General features: G+C 42.8%; 1 protein-coding gene across 3 annotated transcripts in view; it reads right to left on the reverse strand.

The window, feature by feature from the left end:
• ehbp1 (EH domain binding protein 1) overlaps positions 1-18,739 on the reverse strand; it is a 177,964-nt gene that overhangs the window by 157,337 nt on the left and 1,888 nt on the right. The gene's annotated exons all lie outside the window — the stretch shown is intronic.

Here is an 18,739-nt window from a genome sequence, read left to right on the forward strand (position 1 = left end):
TCAAATAAAAGAGCTGGCCCTGTGGGCCCAGCGGTGCGTATTCGGGTGGAAGTTGAGGATGATGAGGGAGAGGAGGAAACGCCTCAACCGCCAGTGGAGAACGCTAAACCACTGGGTGGCCTCTCAGGGAGTGTGAAGCCTCCGATAAGCCGCAACCCGGAGCAGAGGGTGGAAACAGAGATGGACAGTTATCTCAATGAAGAGGTCATTGAGGGTGACAAAGTGGAAAGCAAACGAAAGGCGGTGTAGCGGTGATCCACTGTGTTCTCCTTTCTGCTGGGACAGCTAATAAACTGCTTGAATTTTGGTAGTTTGTGTCTTCTATTCACTTGTGTGCCATGTGGGGCAACGATGATGGAGTGACGTAATGATGCGGTGACAATGTTTTCCGAGCATGGATCCTACTAGGCTTGGAAAGATTTACGATTAGATCATCCATCGCCAATCGTCCTTAGATCGCGATTAACATTGATGACAGATGATTTTTTTTTTTTTTATATTTAAAAGTCGAGCATTGAAGCGGTGTAAGTGCAGTTTACCATCTTCTGAAACCGAAGAGGGAGAGAGAGGGAGAGGGGAAGAGGGGGGTGAGGGAGAGAGAGAGGGAGGAGGCTCTCCCCCTCCCCACTGGTGAACGGATCTCGCCTCCCCGCTCTACAGTCCTGTGCACACTTTAAAGGGGGCAGGTGCTGAAAAGGCACATGGACCCCCAGCTATGACTCTAGGCATTTGGGTAAACAGAGCAGCGCAGTGGAGGGCAGGTCATGGATGCCCCGGGATCTGCCCTACGCTGTGTGTACATCGCAAGTGTGACAAGGATACAATCCTCATTATATCTTGCCTGCACAATCTGCTACATCGATGCCCATTCACGCTTAAAAAAGAAAAAACAAACCTGATGAAATGGGCACCATGGGGTCCATGGGGCATCAAATGGCCAGGGGGCAGGTGCTCGGGCAGGTGGGCACCCCCCCTGGCAAAAACAATAGGGGTCCAGCCCTGTGGACTGGACACCATAAGTTACAATTTTCAGAGTTCCCATGGAACGCAGCAGCTCCCTCTTGTCTTGAAAGATCTGGCAGATCCTGGGCAACCAATACACACTAATAGAGTCCAGACCGCAGCGCACCATGCACAAGCCCCCCCAGAGCCACAACCTGCACATACAGTATACAAATTGGATGATGATGTCACAAAGCACCCCGCTCCGTCATCGTTCGGCTACTTCCAGTGGATTGACAATGTTTTTTCACTAATTCCATAGATTGATGTGGATCAAACTTGGACCACAAAATGTCTGAACTGCCCCGAATCCAACGACACATCATTCATGTCCGGAGATACGGCGTTTGCTGTAAGCCTGACACTTTCAGCCCGAAAAATGCCAAAAAGAAAACTTTTGCCCTGTGGGCTGGACCCCTTAATAAAAATATATTAAAATGTAAAATATAAAAATATAAAATGGTTACCAAAGAAAGACAAACTGTTAATTGAAGTAAGGCCTACTAACTTCCTTTAGCCATTCTCATGGTAGAGAATGGGAAAAATCGATTTTCCGACCAATGCTGCCATATTCTTTGTCGGGAGAAAGATAAGGGTAGGCTAAACTACTGTAACACTGTCTGTGTGTGTGTGTGTGTGTGTGTGTGTGTGTGTGTGTGTGTGTGTGTGTGTGTGTGTGTGTGTGTGTGTGTGTGTGTGTGTGTGTGTGTGTGACTATGGAGGAGGGGGGGGGTAGTGGTTCAAGTTCATTGGTGTTTTTTCTAATGTGATAAGTTCATCTGATTGGAGGGGAGGTGTTTAGGATAGTGGGTAATTGGTAATTGGTAGGTGTCTAAGGTTGGGTTCCTGGGGGAGAGTGCAGAAGGATCTATCTTGGATATCCATACGCCTTCAGCACGCCTCCATGTTTGGGGGATCTTCCCTCTCCTCCAGACAACTGTCACAGTCCTCCGGTAGAGTGCCTTTGGGTAGTTCTTATAAGCCTTGTGGGGACCTTCACTTTGGCCTGGTGCTGAGCTTGCCCTTGCCCTCTTCACAACCCCTTCCACTTTGCTCAGGCAGAGCTCCTTCAGGTGTAACGCTGTCGTTGGGTCTGGCGGTGATGTCAGTGCGCTCAAGGGCCACAGAGCATGATCTTTCATGCGGGGTCACTGTATGTGAGCTTGAGATGGTCGTCGATGGCCTCTTTGTAGCAGGTCAGGCGGCCGGTGTGCTTCTGACCGAGGAGCTTCTTGGTGGGCTTAAAGGGATTGGCCAGGAATGGTGCTCTCTTCCTTGCACTCTCCTTTCGCCGCCTTCTGTGCCCCTCGGTTCTGCGCAGTGTCAGGAGTTTCTCTCTGAGGAGATCTGCCAGGGCTGCCCCCTCGACTTCCCCTGCCTCCTTCAACCGCCTCGAGAGACCTGAGCTCCTTCCTGAGCTGCTGGATCCTGCCTGCTCTGTGATTCAGAGTGCTGGTTTGTCAGCCTCTGCCCCGAACCTCTCTGCTGCTATGTTGGCAATAATTGTGGCCATTGTCTTCAGCCAGCGGTACGCGTTAGGGCTGAATGATTTTGGAAAATAATCAAATTGCAAATTCTTTGTACCAATATTGTGATTGCGATACACAAGCAATAAATAATTCTATAGTATGACTAATACAAAAATGGATACAGTCAACATATAAACTGCTCTTTCCTGCAGGCCAGGCCCATGTGTTATGACGAAATGAGATGAATTGATGTGAATTGATTTGTATAACATATCTTTATTTAACTATTGAATTGTTAAAAGACAAACCTTCAAATCACAGTAGAATAAAAAATTGGGCCCAAATTACTCACTCTCCAAGCCCCCCCTCAGGATGACGCCCTGGGCAGCCACCTTTTGACCAGTAGGGCAACAGCCCTATTGGTTAGTGTAAAAAAAAAAGGTCAAAAAAAAAAAGGTCAAAAAAAAAAAAAAAAAAGGTCAAAAAACACTTAAAAAAATATATTTTTACTTTTTTAATCGCAGCCTTTGTGATCTGAAAAAAACGTTCTATTTAATTGCGGTGTCGGTTTGAATTTGATTAATTGTTCAGCCTTAGTCCCCCTTTGCAGTCACTTCTAGCACCCGATGCATATCCGCATCGAACAGCTGCCACTCTGCCTTCTTGCTGGATTGGGGCCGTCAGATCCTTGGGTGAAGTGGAGTGCTGACGGTAGGTACAAGTGACACTTGGAGGCTCTGGCCGCTGTGTGTTGACTCGGGGCCTGGCTCCTCCTGCGTCAGAAGTAAATTGGTATGGCTTTGTAAATCTGATAATCACACCTAATCACTGCAAAGTACAGTACATTGTTCTGATGACAATGATTTAAATGCTTTGCACAGAAGGTGTGACTACAAATCTGATCAATCGAGAGTACTGCCACACCCATCTTTGGATGGGAGATTACATTGATGATTTTTCTGTTTAGGCAATCACTACCATCATTACTCCCAAATAAATAGGGAGTTAGAATTGGCATTTTTTTTGGTCTGTTCAGAAACAAAGTCGACAGTCGACTTCACATCTAAAACTAAGACTGTAAGGCACTGAGAATCAGCCGTTTAAACAGGATTATTTGTCCTTCTGGAGTGGGTGTGGAAAGATACTACCAGGGACAAACAGCCAATGGCAAAAGATCCAACCACTCTCCAGAGGGCAGATGCTGGTAGAGCAGAGAGGCTTACCTGCTTGGACCTGGTAGTATGGCAGGTCTGCATGAGAACAGGGGTACTCTGCGTACTCTCATCACATTTAACACTCCATTGGCTGCTTCACACCCCGTGGTCTTGTGTAAATCCACACACTGACTTGGAAGCTTCCAAATGTTTGTGTGTGTGTATTCTCTGCATCACATCTGTTATACTTCCTCTTTCCCTATCGATTCTCCTGTGTACACAGCAACACACCATTTGCTAGTCTATGCTCGTGTACGTGGATGCGTACAACTGGAGCACTCTCTAGCTACAGCCGGGGAGCTTCCACTGCAAAGTAAACGAGACAATGAAGAAAAGAGAGGGAGAAAAATTAAGGAACCAGGTGGTAGAGGGATATAGAGAGAGACACATATAAAGAGTGGAAGGGAGGAAAGAAGAAAGAAGAGTGATGAGAGTGGGAGTCTGCCCAGGATGACCGTTTTCGTAAACAAGTCCCCCCAGAGCAGAAAAAGACAAGAGGAGCCAGTCTGCGTTGATGAGTGAATAAAGAGCAAGCAATCTAATAAGGGACTAGATGACGTATGATAACCTGAAAACATGACCCTCCCATGAGGCTATTTTCAGGAATAGTGGGGGGGGGATTACAATTGTTGGATTGAACACCAAACTTGGGACTCAAATCTAGACATCAATATCATATAGGTTGATGAAAGCAGTGAAAGCAAAAATATGCTCAAAATACACGAGGCTTGTTAATAATGGTAGATAATGGTAATTGTAGAAGTCGTAGTAGTAGTTCGAAAAGTCAAGACTGTGGGAGCACTGTAACACTGTATTAACCTGCCACTGTATTAACCTGCTATTTTCATGCAGATTTTTGACTGAAATAAGTAGTCATATCATAAACTACTGACCACGTGTAAAAATTGTATCCAAAATCTGTAGCACACTGCAATATCATAATCCCAGAGTGCAAAATTCAGCACAGATATGTGCGCATGGCTGTTACTACAGACCACATGCACTACTGGCTTCCATTATTCAACAACCTTGGCATACTTATAGAGCATACTGAGGGGAGTAGTAGTATTATAGGTAGTAGAAGCAGCACTAGCAGTAGTTGTACAAGTACAGGCAGCAATTGTTTTAAAACAGAAATAGTAGAAGTTATAAAAGAAGCAGACGGCCATTGTCTGACACAAATCTATTGGAAAATACATTTCCCAGAACGGCCTAGCTAGCTTAGAGTTCCCCCATTTAAATGTTTACCTCTGGTTCCACAGGTGTGATTTTGTAAAGGCTTTTGGACAAAACTGAATAATATTTCTACTCTTGTCCAATCTTGTGTTGCTGATAGGGTTTACAGATTATGCAAACCGGCCAAACTTAAGAAAATATTTTGAGTACCACAATAGTGCAACAGGGAGTCTCCGTGGCGTTGGAGTTACTGCAGCTAAATGACTCCATCAGTTATTTACACCGTAGCCGTCTCGTAACGAAGCTCATCACATCATATGTGAGCTACTACGACTAACTTTATACAGTGTACAGATTTATCTCATTAGGATATACCCCTTGAAATGCATCTCGTAAAATTACCAAACATGTTTACCAATTAGAGATGCACCGATTGCAATTTTCTTGGCCGATTCTGAATTATGATTTTTTTTAAGTCTAACCTGCGGATTCCAATTTTGGCGGATTCGGATTTTCATTCAATTGTAAGTTCATAATAAACCATTGATTGTTAAATAACTTTGACATAGTCGTCGGATCTTTTTGAGTTTTTATCCGTGATCGGAGTAATCAAATTTTCTTTGGGTATTTCTGCTGTATGTCAACGACAAATACACTGCATGATCTGATCACGCTCACATGATTGGACAGCTGCACATATGGACTGCCAGTGCAATTTTAAGTTACCACAATGACATTGCTGATTTTGAGACTGTGTGTTTATTATTGTTCATTATTCACTATGGAACAATAATAGAATATGAAACTCACCGAGTCATTGAGTCCCAATAGAATACAATATAACATGGAACGGTGACTAAGTTCCAATAAAATAGAATATGGGACTGTCACCAAGTTCTAGTATAATTCAACCTGTAACTCTCACTGAGTTTTAGTAGAACACAACATATAACTAACATGGAAATGTCCAGTTCAAACTTCAAATGAAAGTCTCTTTCACTTTAAGTGCAAATATACCTTTATATTATATTTATACGTTACTTGCCATTCCAAAAAAGTTGCAATCATTGCAAAAAAAGTAATTACAAATATATACACAATAGACTCTTCTCAATCTCGTCCACTAGAAATTCTCCTTCGCTTACCGTACATCAAACCAACCAAGTAAAATCAAACAACTCATTTTAGTGAATGATTTGTCAAGAACAGTCGCAAAAAAAAGCGCCGAACCTTTCATCACGAGCGGCACTCCGCTGTGACAGTGAGATACGCAGTCTGCACAATTTTGGAAAATTTTCAGGCAAAACATATATGAATCATTTATCTTCTTTGTTTACCTTGAAGTACCTCCAAACTGCCGACCTCTGGTTTCTTTTTTGAGCATCAGCTACACAACTACTTACGTTGGTATCAGGTTTGGGCATCGGATCATTTTTACGAGCACGGGTACATGAGCAGTGTATCAGGCTTGTAAATTTGACCGGCACAGAATCTGAACATATATTTGATCTGCCTATGACCGGTCATAGCCGATCGATCGGCGCATCTCATGTTTTATATGCCAACATTACAGTCACATTTTTGTGCTTGGTTATTACTACGCCACTTCCCATTTTACCTCAGCAATGGAGCGTGGATAATTAAGTACCTCTGCGCTCAGTGCTCTGTGTATCAACTGATGTTGAGTGCGTGAGAGGGAGGGGTTACAGAACCACGAGCACAAGGTCGTAGCATCTGGTACAATCCGAGGGATGTCGTTTAAATACTTAATAAATGTACTTTATTGTTTTGTTTTGTATGGATTGATTTTTTTTTTTGTGTAGTTTCAGCTGGTATTTCATACCTGTGTATTTTGACCAACAATTGCGTGGTTGGTACACAAAATGCGTGCAGGTTGGCAGGTCTGGATTATGGCTAAAATCACAATCTGCATATTTAGTGGCTATTGTCACAATGATAGCTGGTCTTTAAGATCTATTTTTGGTTTTAGATGGAAAGATTATAATTGCACCAATACAATTTACAATCAACTTTTACAACAAATATAAAAAATAAAATCAATATTGTGGCTATACAAACAATTTCTGCAGCAATCTACAATTGTGACCTAGAATCATACACAATAACTGAAGTCAACCCAATTTTCTGATCAAACCAGGGAATTGTTTCTCTCCACACACTGGCTGATTGTATCGGGGTTTCTGACCTAAGGCCTTAACACAAAAAATACATGTCATCCTTACTGGGGTAAAATAAGTTAATTACACCACATCAAACCAATAAATCTTTTCTAATCGCCCCACCAATTCCCACAAGATCAACCCGATACCCAGCAGTATGCTGAGTATCCCAAAGGGTCCTAGCGATCCGCAAACTACACGTGAATTAGAGGCCACGTCAGACAGTCTAACAAAGAGGTTTCTGTGACAGATCGAAGATGGACGGCTGCAATATAGACAAACACACATGCTCACACGAAGGCCATTAGTTACAGTCGCGCCAATCACAGTGTATGCGGCCATCACATGATGGGTATGTACACTGAGTGTGACATCAGGCAGCCAGCCGCGATGATCCAGAAGCTGTGCAACAAACAAAAAACAGGACCATGGCAGGAGACCTACTATTCCCGAATGTAAATCAATTAGAGTATAATTCAGTTTGTGCAGAAATTGCGCACAGCCGCCTAGACTAACACAGTACAATATGGTACATAAAGCAGGGCCAAAACAATAGCAGTTTGCCATCATGTGGACAATGGATACAATAGTATTGCTTACGAGATTGTAAACATTAATGAGAATATTTGTCTTTATAGTGCATGTATACAGTATTTTAACTTTCAATAGTAGTCTGTGGGACTAGAAATGTGCATCATGCCTGCAAAATAACGCCAGATGTTAAACCCCATACAATTTAGCTCAGATTTCAATGCTCCTTTGCAAGATAATATGGTTGAATCTTAACAACAGTAGAATTTACCAGAAATGGCAATGAATTTGTTTCAATATTGCCTGCTGGTTATTACTATTTGTTCTCTGAGAAACTTAAACTTATGGGATAAGATTATACAAGATTAATTCTGCAACGCTGAAGTGTGTGCCCTGAAAAAAAAATAAAAAAATGAAAACGATCAAATCTAATTACAAATTAACAGATGGCAGCATTTGTTTGTCGTTCGAGGTGGTCCTAGCGAGTCATTGAACCAAAGAACTAACACTTCCCCAAGCTGCCAATGACTTTGTTCAGCTTTCAACATGCATCCATGGCCAATTAATAGTTTTTGACAACTTTCACAGTCACATAACACTGTTCTGCAGTTTGCATTCCTGTTCAAGACGTTTGCATTCCATGTTCGTACATGCGCTGTCACTTACAAATGTCTTACAAGCATGCACACGCAAATCACCTACTCACACTCCCACAATAACACTCACCTTTAGAGTAACTCAGCGTGTAAGGGCCACTGTGAAGCCTACATTTCGTCACACAATCCTCCGCTCATGTCTCCGCTCTGAACATGACCACTGAAATCTAAATCCAGTGGCTGAGCAGGTAGAGGTGAAATGCCTTGCGAAGAGGTAGTTGAACTGTATTATAATGCACCACCACAGTAACTGTACCGTTGACCTCTAGCAAGTTCGACGAGGCAGCTGAGGGGGTTAAGTGCCTTGCTCAAGAGATACAGTGTATGTTTAGGTCCTCTTCCGGTGGCACAGTGCATTGCACCGCTGCCTGACAGCAAGAACCCCCCACGGAAGCGCTGTTGGCACCATGCTCTGGTGGGTTATCTCCCGATTAGGGGCCTTTCTGTGTGGAGTTTGCGTGTTCTCCCCGTGCTCACACAGGTTTTCCTCCTTGTAACATCAGTAAGGACCACACAGGGTTTCCTCCTTGTAACATCAGTAAGGACCCCCAACAAAAACATGCGGAACATCGTCGCCTGACCAGCAATGGACATTTGTAACTGGTCCCCGGGTGTGTCGCTGTATGCTGCCCACTGCTCCTGGCTGCCCCCCGGAGGAAAGACAAGCCAGGATGGGTTAAAAACAGATCTCATTTCAAAGGCGTGTGTGTGTGTTGGTCGCCGTCGCCGCATGAGTGCATGCGCTGTGCTGTGTGTGCCGTGTGATAAATAAAGAATCTTCTTCTTCCAGTGCAGACGTTGAATGCCAAGTCTCCATATCATAAGTCCAAAACTCTCTATGCAACTCACGTTAACCAGAAGGGACTAACAGAAGTCCCCTTTACACCTGGAATTATCATCCAGCTCATATACTGATTGTAATCAGATATGATTTAGCCAGATTACTTTCACACGTTCAGTCACCGTATTCAGTCCACTGGCTAAAGATCGGGTTGCTTTCCAATTGCAATCCAATCACACAGGAAGCATGTCAGGTGTGAAGGGGGTTAGAAAAAGGAATGGTGTTTCACAGCTATGTAAAGAATATTTCACAAATGCAGATTATGAGTCTTAATTGTAACAGAGCTTATGCAGTAGAATAGAAAACAATAGATGTATCATTCAAGCCCATTTCCAAAATCCTTTCATTCAACCATTTTCCTTGCATATACTTATTAACTTGTTTTGTATAAACATAACCCCTGGGCCACGTTGTCAGCCACATGTCAGCATCACAAAAGCGTTGCGTCATTTGACAATTTGTCAATTCCTTCCGGGTCCCTCTCCAACGCATCGTTGACACTTCAAACTTCAAATTGTGGAATTTCTCCACTTTCAATGGGTAAGTGAATTAAGTCAGTCTTTGTGAAGTTAAGCTTTCGTATTCAACCTTTTACTTTTCATTTGATTCATTGGAGTCTGCTCATTAACGTAGTTGGATTAGTTTGTGAGTTTAGCGTTCATTGTTTGTTTCACACATCAGCTTCTGGCTTGAATACAACACATTTTATTGCTGGAATGAATAAACACAATACGTTTTATTGCTGGAATGAGTAATAATCTTTAAATACACTGTGGCTATTGACAAGAGGAATGCGGTTCCGGTTCTTCTCCGTGAGTCCAAAGGAGAAGGCAGGGACGGCAGCGGCGAGTTTGTCCCATTAAACAGAGGAGGGTGCAGGAGATTTCAACAATCTATATACACTACTCACAAAAAGTTAGGGATATTTGGCTTTCAGGTGAAATTTATGGAAAAAGTCAAAAGTTCACGCGACAGTGATATTATATCATGAAAGTAGGGCATTTAAGTAGAAGCATGCAATGGTGATTTCCTCATCTCTAACAATTATTTGAAACAAAAGCCAACAACAGTGGTGGGTTTACCACAACAAAAAATGTCAATGTTTCAATAACTTGTCATTTGCCCTTGAGCATCAATTACAGCTTGACAACGACGTCTCATGCTGTTCACAAGTCGACTTATTGTCTGCTGAGGCATGGCACCCCACTCTTCTTGAAGGGCGGCCCTCAGGTCATTGAGGTTCTGGGGTACAGAGTTACGAGCCTCTACACGGCGACTCAGCTGATCCCATAGGTTTTCTATGGGATTCAGGTCTGGAGAAAGGGCAGGCCACTCCATTTGAGGTGCCCCAGTCTCCAGCAGCCGTTCCCTAATGATGCGACCTCGATGAGCTGGAGCATTGTAGTCCATGAAAATGAAAGTAGGCCTGTGTTGTTCATGCAGGGGCACAATGACGGATTAATGATGTTAATCAGGTAGTCTGGGCTTGTCACTGTACCATTCACAAAGTCTAGGGCAGTTCTGTATTGACTAGACACACCTGCCCACACTGTAACACCACCACCTCCAAAGGCTCGTCTGGTGACAACAGTGGCTGATGCATAGCGCTCTCCTTGACGTCTCCAACATCGTTGGTGGCCAACATTTCTGCTCAACGTGAATCGACTTTCATCAGAGGACAGCACTGAGGCCCACTGGTCCCTCGTCCAGCGTAAATTCTCCCTGGCCCATGCAAGACGATGATGCCTGTGCCTGGTGGTGTGGTCAGGTGCCCTTGCAGGTCGTCTAGCACGTAGACCACGCCAATGGATAAGGATAGGAATGGTCTGATGTGACACTTGGATGCCTCTCACCTCCCTTAAATGTGCCTGGAGTTGAGTGGCATTTATCATCCAGTTCCTCAGGGCACTGTTCACAGTGAAGCGGTCATCAGTGTGGGATGTGGCCAAAAGACGTCCACTTCTATGCCTTTCTGTGACTCTTCCAGTCTCTCTGTATCGCTGTTGCAACCTGCTGATGACACTCTGTGACACTCTAAGCTCAGTGGCCACTTCCCTCTGAGAACATCCTGTTTGAAGCCTCGCAATGGCAGGTACTGTTGATCAATTGTTAGGTGTCATCTTGGTCTCATGATGTAAAAACATGAACAGCATGATGAAGAGGCCTGTTTAGATACCAATTCTAATTTAACCAGGAAATGTATTGGTTCGATTCATGGATCAAACACCTGTTGTGAATTTTGCCGTTCAGCTCCTTGTGAGAGAACAGCAAGTTGTGCAAAAAGTACTGAAACATTGAACAGTTGGACATGTGCATTCAAAAGTTTAGAGAAGTTCAAATTAAGTTCACCTGTAAAGGTTATAGTGCATTTTAGGTTCATCCTGAAATTTCACCCGAAAGCCGAATATCCCTAACTTTTTGTGAGTAGTGTATGTATGTTTATTGAGCTGTTTCTGGAGTAAAGTGTTTGTTGATTATTTTTTGTTGTAAGTTATTTGTGGTTTCATTATTAAATTAGGAAAAACATGCAATGGATATATTCTTGTACATTTGATAAAAAACATGAAAAGCTTAATAACCTTGTAAATAAATTGACAGATTTCTCTACTACAAAAATCTTTTGCTTGACAAGTCAGTTTGACTACAGCCCACACATAGTGACTCCAAGCAGCAAGGAGACCGTCACGCTTCCCGTTTGCCGATAGGTACAGTATATCAGACGAATTAAGTCTATAAAACTACTTCCCAAGTATGAAGTAAAATATAAAGTCTATTTGGAATCATTTATTATACATGTTTCAAGATACAAAACAAAAAAAAAAGATAGTGTGTTTGTGTGTGCATTGGGTCTGTTTACTCAGAAGGCAGGTTTGGCACGAATAATAATAAAGCTGCAGTCTTATTCCTGTCTGCTAAGCTGTTCAAAGCACTGCAAGTGAGCAGGTCACACGCCATCAGATAGTAAACACAAAACTCAAGCACTCGTATATTCTTGTCCCAAACCCATTAAGGAGCCGTGTAAGGGAGATTTTAAAGATGGCCGCTGTAAGGATACAGGGGTGGGAAACGCTCTGGTAAATAAGACCAGATTCGCTTGAGTCCCCAACAAGCCGACACAAGGGTCCGTGTGAAAAGATGGATTGGTAAGTCATGTTTACAAAGACAGAATTACAATAAGTTCAACCAAGCATTAGACTTTTACTCAAACGGAGTGCTTACAAAACTAAACGAAAAACAAAAAAAGGTAGACTACATGTATAAAACTGTATTGAGTTTAAAAGTGAGAAAATTATGATAAACATCTAAATGCATAAACATCTGGAATAAGTTTGATCCTAATTTATAGTGTGAAATTTATAAATGTATATTTATTTATTTTTAGACGTTTTTTACACCTCGGTTCTATTTTTCCAGGCGCAAAGCATAAACTGGAGCGCAGATTTCCATAGCGGTCCATTCAAAAGATGTATTTAGTGAGAATATTTAATTACCAAGCCAGGTATGCATCCACTGATGTGTGATCCTAAGGTGGATTACTCAGCTAAATCATCCAAATAATACATTCCCCCACAACAAATGAAACCTCACTTATGTAAAGAAAACGTTATTGTAATGTTATAATTCCAGCAGGAAATCAAATGTCACGCCCAGGAATAGACTTTCCATTTTACTTTATACTTGGGAAGTAGTTTTATGAACTTTATTGATCTGGTATACCGTACATATCAGCAACACGGAGGACAGTGGAAGTGGAACGGTCTCCTTGCTGCTTGGAGTCAACTATGTGTGGGCTCTAGTCAAACTGACTTGACAAGCAATAGATATGATTAGTAGAGAAATCTGTCGATTTATTTATCAAGCTATTAATATGTTTAATCAAATGTACAAGATATATCTACTGCAAGTTTTTCTTCATTTAATAATCAGACCACAAATAACTGATTACAAAACTTAATCAGAAAACACTTAATTACAGAGCCAGCTCTATAATTGGCTTGACATATATAGATTATGGAAATCTGCATTCTCCTCTGGTTGATCCGATGAACCCGCCACTGCCAACTCCTTGGAAGCTGACGGGGAAGTAGAATCAGTGGAACCGCCTTCCTCCTGTTAATAGCCGCAATGTATTTATAGATTATTATTCATTCCAGCGATAAAACACGTTTTATTCAAGCCACAAGCTGTGTGAAATATAAACGCTGAACTCCCAAACTAATTCAACTACATTTTAATAAACAGACTCCAAATGCAAATAAAATTAAAAGTAAAAGGTTGAAAAAAACGAAAGCAAAGATTCACTTACCCATTGAAAAAATTAGAAAATTCAGAATTTGAAGCTTAAAGTCTCGAGAATGCTGCTGATAGGAGAACGTCGTAAAAGGGAATGAAGTCGGACCCGGAGGGATTTGAGGCAGCGTCAAATGATGCACCGCTTAAGGGTTGGTGACATGTCACTGACAATGTCACTTCTGGTGTGGGCCAGGGGTTAGAGGAAGGGCAGGCAAACAAAGTGAAGTGTCACAACGGTGAAATTGTATGTCTAATGTGTTAACATTACCAATCACATCCTTTGAATTACAGGTTCTCCTCACTTAACGACCGAGTTCCGTTCCTAGGACCAGGTCCGAGACTGAGATTGAGAGTGGTGATGCTCGATGAGATGCTTGACGCTGAGACGCCACGTGCACGCCGCGGTACTGTACTGTACAATACTGACTGACAGCAACAATGGACACTCCCCTCATTAGATCTATCCATAAATGATTTTAAAAAAATCCCTGAATGGGATGCCAGTCCGTTGCTATGTCACACACTCACTGCGTTTACTTGCACTAAATACCCAGATTAAACTCAAAAATCGGGTTATGATAATAATGTGTTCAAGGTGTTTACATGGGTTTGGAATAGCGCGATTACTGAAAAATTCAAGTTTACATGGCGAGTGGCATAGCTGGGTTATTGACCGGGAGTACCCGCTCTGCCATCCGGGAAAAACCTCCAACACAATCCTCTGACACTTTCTGGAATATGTCCCCATTTCGGTTCTTGCGCCCATCCAAATATCTCACTATATTTAGCTCCCTAAACTCAACATAAAAACGTTCTCGCTTTCTGGCCAAAAGTGCGTGTGTGTACCGGCGGTTGCCATGGTGTCCGTTGTTTATCTGGCGAAACAACTTTCTGGGTCTTATATATGCGGCGGAAATGACGCATGTGCAGTTGGATACACTGATCATATAAGGTAGTTAAGGTGTTTACATGCCACAATAAATCCAGGTCTGTTAATCTGGTCATGCTGGCGCCTATTTAGAGTTTATTTAACTTGATTAAGATAAGCCGGGTAAGGTGTTTAGATGACAGTTGTAATGTTCTGAATTTTGCCTTAACCAGATTGTGATCTGCTTATTCAAGTTCATGTAAACGCACCAGCTCATCACACAGAGGGGTAATTTCTAGTTTCCAATGAGTGTAACCTGCACGTATTTGGTGGTCGGCGGAAGCCAGAGCATGACATTTGAGCCCAAGTCTCTGCATCTGCCATGCAAAAGCACTACATCACTGTGCCACCCAGTGTAGATTATCTTTTTTTAATAGTTTACATTGGTTATTATTAGAAACATTTAATTGTTTGCCTCAATTTCTTGTGAATCTGAATGTAGAAGTTAAGACTTTGATAATAAGATGGTCAAGTATTTGGCTTGGAAAAGGCGAACAAGAGTATCCTGGTGAGGCAATTTTCAGACTTCATCAAAAGAAGGTTCAAAGAAGGACTGAACAGTGTGGCAGGCTGCACCACAAGCGTATAAAGTGCTACAAATGTCACAGACTTTGCCATTACTATGCATAGGGGTGTGCAATATGACGCATATTAGATCGGAAGCAATTAAAATGTCTTGAGGATGTACCTTTACTGAGAGATCGTTAGTATCATGCTACAGTGCACATTCTATCAGTTGCAGTCCTATGGCTCTACACGCATCGAAAGTGGTTTTCTCAGCCAAATCCTAAATCACATTATTTGCTAGTCCGTGATTTGTAAATCAGGAGGTGCTGGGACGCTGCTGATCCAGCGGCAGATAAAAAATGCCTTAACCTTTCACACATGTAGCTCACATCAGGAGATTGTCCGTGTCGGAAGCGTTTTACACGACCTGGAAATACTCCGTTTGGTTTAGATGACGGGAGGAGCCTGGGTAAAGCATGCAGGAGGCAGGACATGGTGCAATGAGGCTGCGGAGTTGATACTAGGCTTAAGCAATTGTGCAAAATTCCAATCGCTGGAGGGCAGCGATCAGCGATATACGATTTTATCGTATATCACGCAGTGGGGTTGGCACGCATAGAATGTAATGTAATGTGGCAAATGCGGTCTCCCCATTCCATAAGTGCAGGATTTTTCATTTACAAGTAAAGTATTTACACAAAAACATCCAGTTTTTACTAAATTAAGTCCCATAGCAACAGAAAGCAACGGGCAGACGTGCGTGACAGAAGCGACGCACAGGTTTTACTGGAACAGTATGGAGTAAGGACTAGTACAAGCCCTGAACTCAGTTGTGTTTAAAAATGTTTCATATATGTAGGAAACAGAAGAAAATAGATCTAAAATAAAACCACAGGTACAGGAGGGAGCTAGTGAGCACCGCAATCTGGAGGTGAAAGCAAAAAACTCTGTTCCAGTTATCTCAGTTAGGTTTACATTTTTTTATTTTCTGTACGAAACAAAGGAGGAAGGAAACAAGGAAACAAAATAAATCAAAATCTTCCTCTCTGAGATTATATTATATATTATAATCACAAGATTTGCATATTGAGCGGCGGGTACCAGGCACGCTTTTTTATTTATTTACTTATTTATTTTTTTATTAATCGAGGTAGCTGATTGTCTGGGCAAGATATATTCATGAGGAATTCCTCATGAACCTCGAACCTAAAACCTCGGTGCACCTGCGATGTGCGCACAGCGGCTCTACCATGCTACTCCGTTTGCCCAGAGCGGCAAAATGCCCAGAACTGGAGCTGGGGGTCCACGTGCCTTTTCATTTTTTTAAGCACCTGCCCCTCAAAGTCTCTGTATGGGACTGTAGAGGGGAAGTGAGACCCGGTCACCACTGGTTACTGGACAGCTCTGAGCGGAGAGGGCGAGAGCCTCAGCCCCCTCTCTCCCTCCTCTCCCTCTCTCTGCTCCAGTTTTCAGAACACGATAAACTTCACTTACACTGTTTCAATGCTCTGATTTTTCCTGGCAGATTAAAAAAAAAAAAAGGCTAAGTGTCATGAATGTCTATCGCGTTCAATTGACTCGATCGCCGACAGACGGAGTCGATCAACGATAGACGATTTAATCGCAAACCGGCCCAAGCCTAGTTGATACTCCATGTACTTCGACGTAATATAAAAACGAAATAGTGGAAAGGAATATAAATGAAAGCAGAGGAGTACGAAGCAGCTATGCTCCGTGCACGAAAATCTGCACGAAAGGTAAATAACTGGCGCATCACCCCCTCTCTCTGTATTATGCGCAGAAAACAATATTAACGAGTCTATGTGCCGTACCTCGTCCCCACACTGTTTTTAGTTTTTTTATTTTGAGGAATGGGGCTATGTCCGCCATGATTCCCCTCATTTATAATTCCCCATTGAAATGTTATCCCTGTGCATTTTGTAAGCTAATATCTGTTTTATCCTGTTATTGTAATGCACACTGACTGAAAAAAAACAAAAAAAACAAACGCTCAACTTGAAGAATCTCAGTCGACTGACGGGTTTCAGACTGATGATTAGACTTGTTGACTTTCAGGAGGCAACCCTAATAAACACACCCAAACATGAGTACCTACTGTACATGCAAAACAAATCTGGGGATCGTTTTCATTCATTCAGATTAAGAAAAGGCTGTTGGATTTCAACAATCCCACTGAGGAGGTTCAGAGTATGAGTTGCATTTGAGCTCTGGGGACTGTTTCCAGTCAGTGTAGCTGGAATGTTTCCATTAAAACAATAACATACCGGACCAACGAAGTCTGAAGTAGAAAACCCTGGCTGCTGCAACACTCATTACCTTTCACACACACACACACACACACACACACACACACACACACACACACACACACACACACACACACACACACACACACACACACACACACACACACACACACACACACACACACACACACACACACACACACACACACACACAAACCAGGTCCCTGGGTTTCTTCAACACTGCACCACTCTAGAGCCCTGTGGACTATGTGGAGTTTGCATGTTCTCCTAGTGTACTGGTGGGTTTTCTCTGGGTGCCCCAGTTTCCAACACCAGGACAAGGACCACAGCAAATAATTAATCATTTATAGAAAAAGAAAGAATAACTGCCCGCCTGCCTTGACCAATGCACTGGCCATAGAACTAGAGCTGTACCTGCGACACTGTACTATGGGCTGCTCGCTGCTCCCGCAAGTTAGGACAAGTTAAATGCAGAAGACCAATACTCTGTATGTGCAAAACACGCTTGGTAAACACGGTGATCTCTCACCTCTCAAGGTGATCTTCTCAAGGCACTAGTAAATATATATTATATGTATTAAATACTGTACAGTTGCCCCGAGTTGGTTGCAATAAAGAACGAAATAAGTAACTAATAACTGGATATATTTCCCTTTATCAGCCCAACTCCTCCACTGACATACATAAAAGAGTCTCGCTCTGATTGAACAGATCATACAGCCCACCCACCCTTTGCTCTGGGAAGAGTTGAACATTTTTCTCATTCCATTCTCCAACACCTCAACATCTGGCCCAGGTCAAAGCCATGTTGGTCTATGATAGTGGTGCCTCGGGGCAAGCCACTGAGAAAACATGCATTTAGGCTATACTCATTCCACGTCAGCCTTTTCGCCAATTACTCTCCACACAGGACACATGCACAGAGGCCGAACTACCAGACCTACCCAATAATCTTTATTTGAATTACACACATTGTTTCTTACAGCAAAATCTGAATAAAAGCACACCTCTGAAAGCTAGGGCTTAAAGCATAAGACAGAATACTAAAGTAAAAGACAACTATTTAAAAGGAGGGATAGGTTTTCACATGAGATTAGTGATCAGGATATCCCACAATAGATCAAGCCCCTGCAACGTCAGACTTTTGACCAATCAATGTGCTATTGCCAAACTGTGATAAAGTGTTTAATCATCATTGTGCAAGTCGAAAAAACAAACAGGAGAAAAAAAAACCCATAGCTATTTCACAAGGCAGCTTGCCCCTCCCAACATGCAGACATGCCCGCACACCACAGAGACTGTGTGTAGAACGGAGCCACAAGGAACGTGAGCAGTAGCGGCTAGCTCAGAATTACACCAGAAACAAATTCTTGACGTGGTTTCCATGGGATTTGTATGAAAGCAGTGTGGCGGGGTGGGGCTTCGGGGCCCTTTCCGCTGCTTGGAGGCACCACGACATAATACCGGCCCTATACACCAGAACCAATTGGGGATAAGTCCTGTACACCGGTGGACACCTCATACACGCACACACACACACACCACCATCACCTGCTTTGAACCCCAGCACACTCCTGGTTGCTTCCTCTCATTTCCTCCCTCATTTACTGCCGTAACTATGACAGGAAGAGGCCACGTTCCCAATTGCTGTTCC

The sequence above is a fragment of the Zeus faber genome, assembly GCF_960531495.2.
Source record: "Zeus faber genome assembly, chromosome: 16".
In the NCBI taxonomy this organism is placed as follows: domain Eukaryota; kingdom Metazoa; phylum Chordata; class Actinopteri; order Zeiformes; family Zeidae; genus Zeus; species Zeus faber.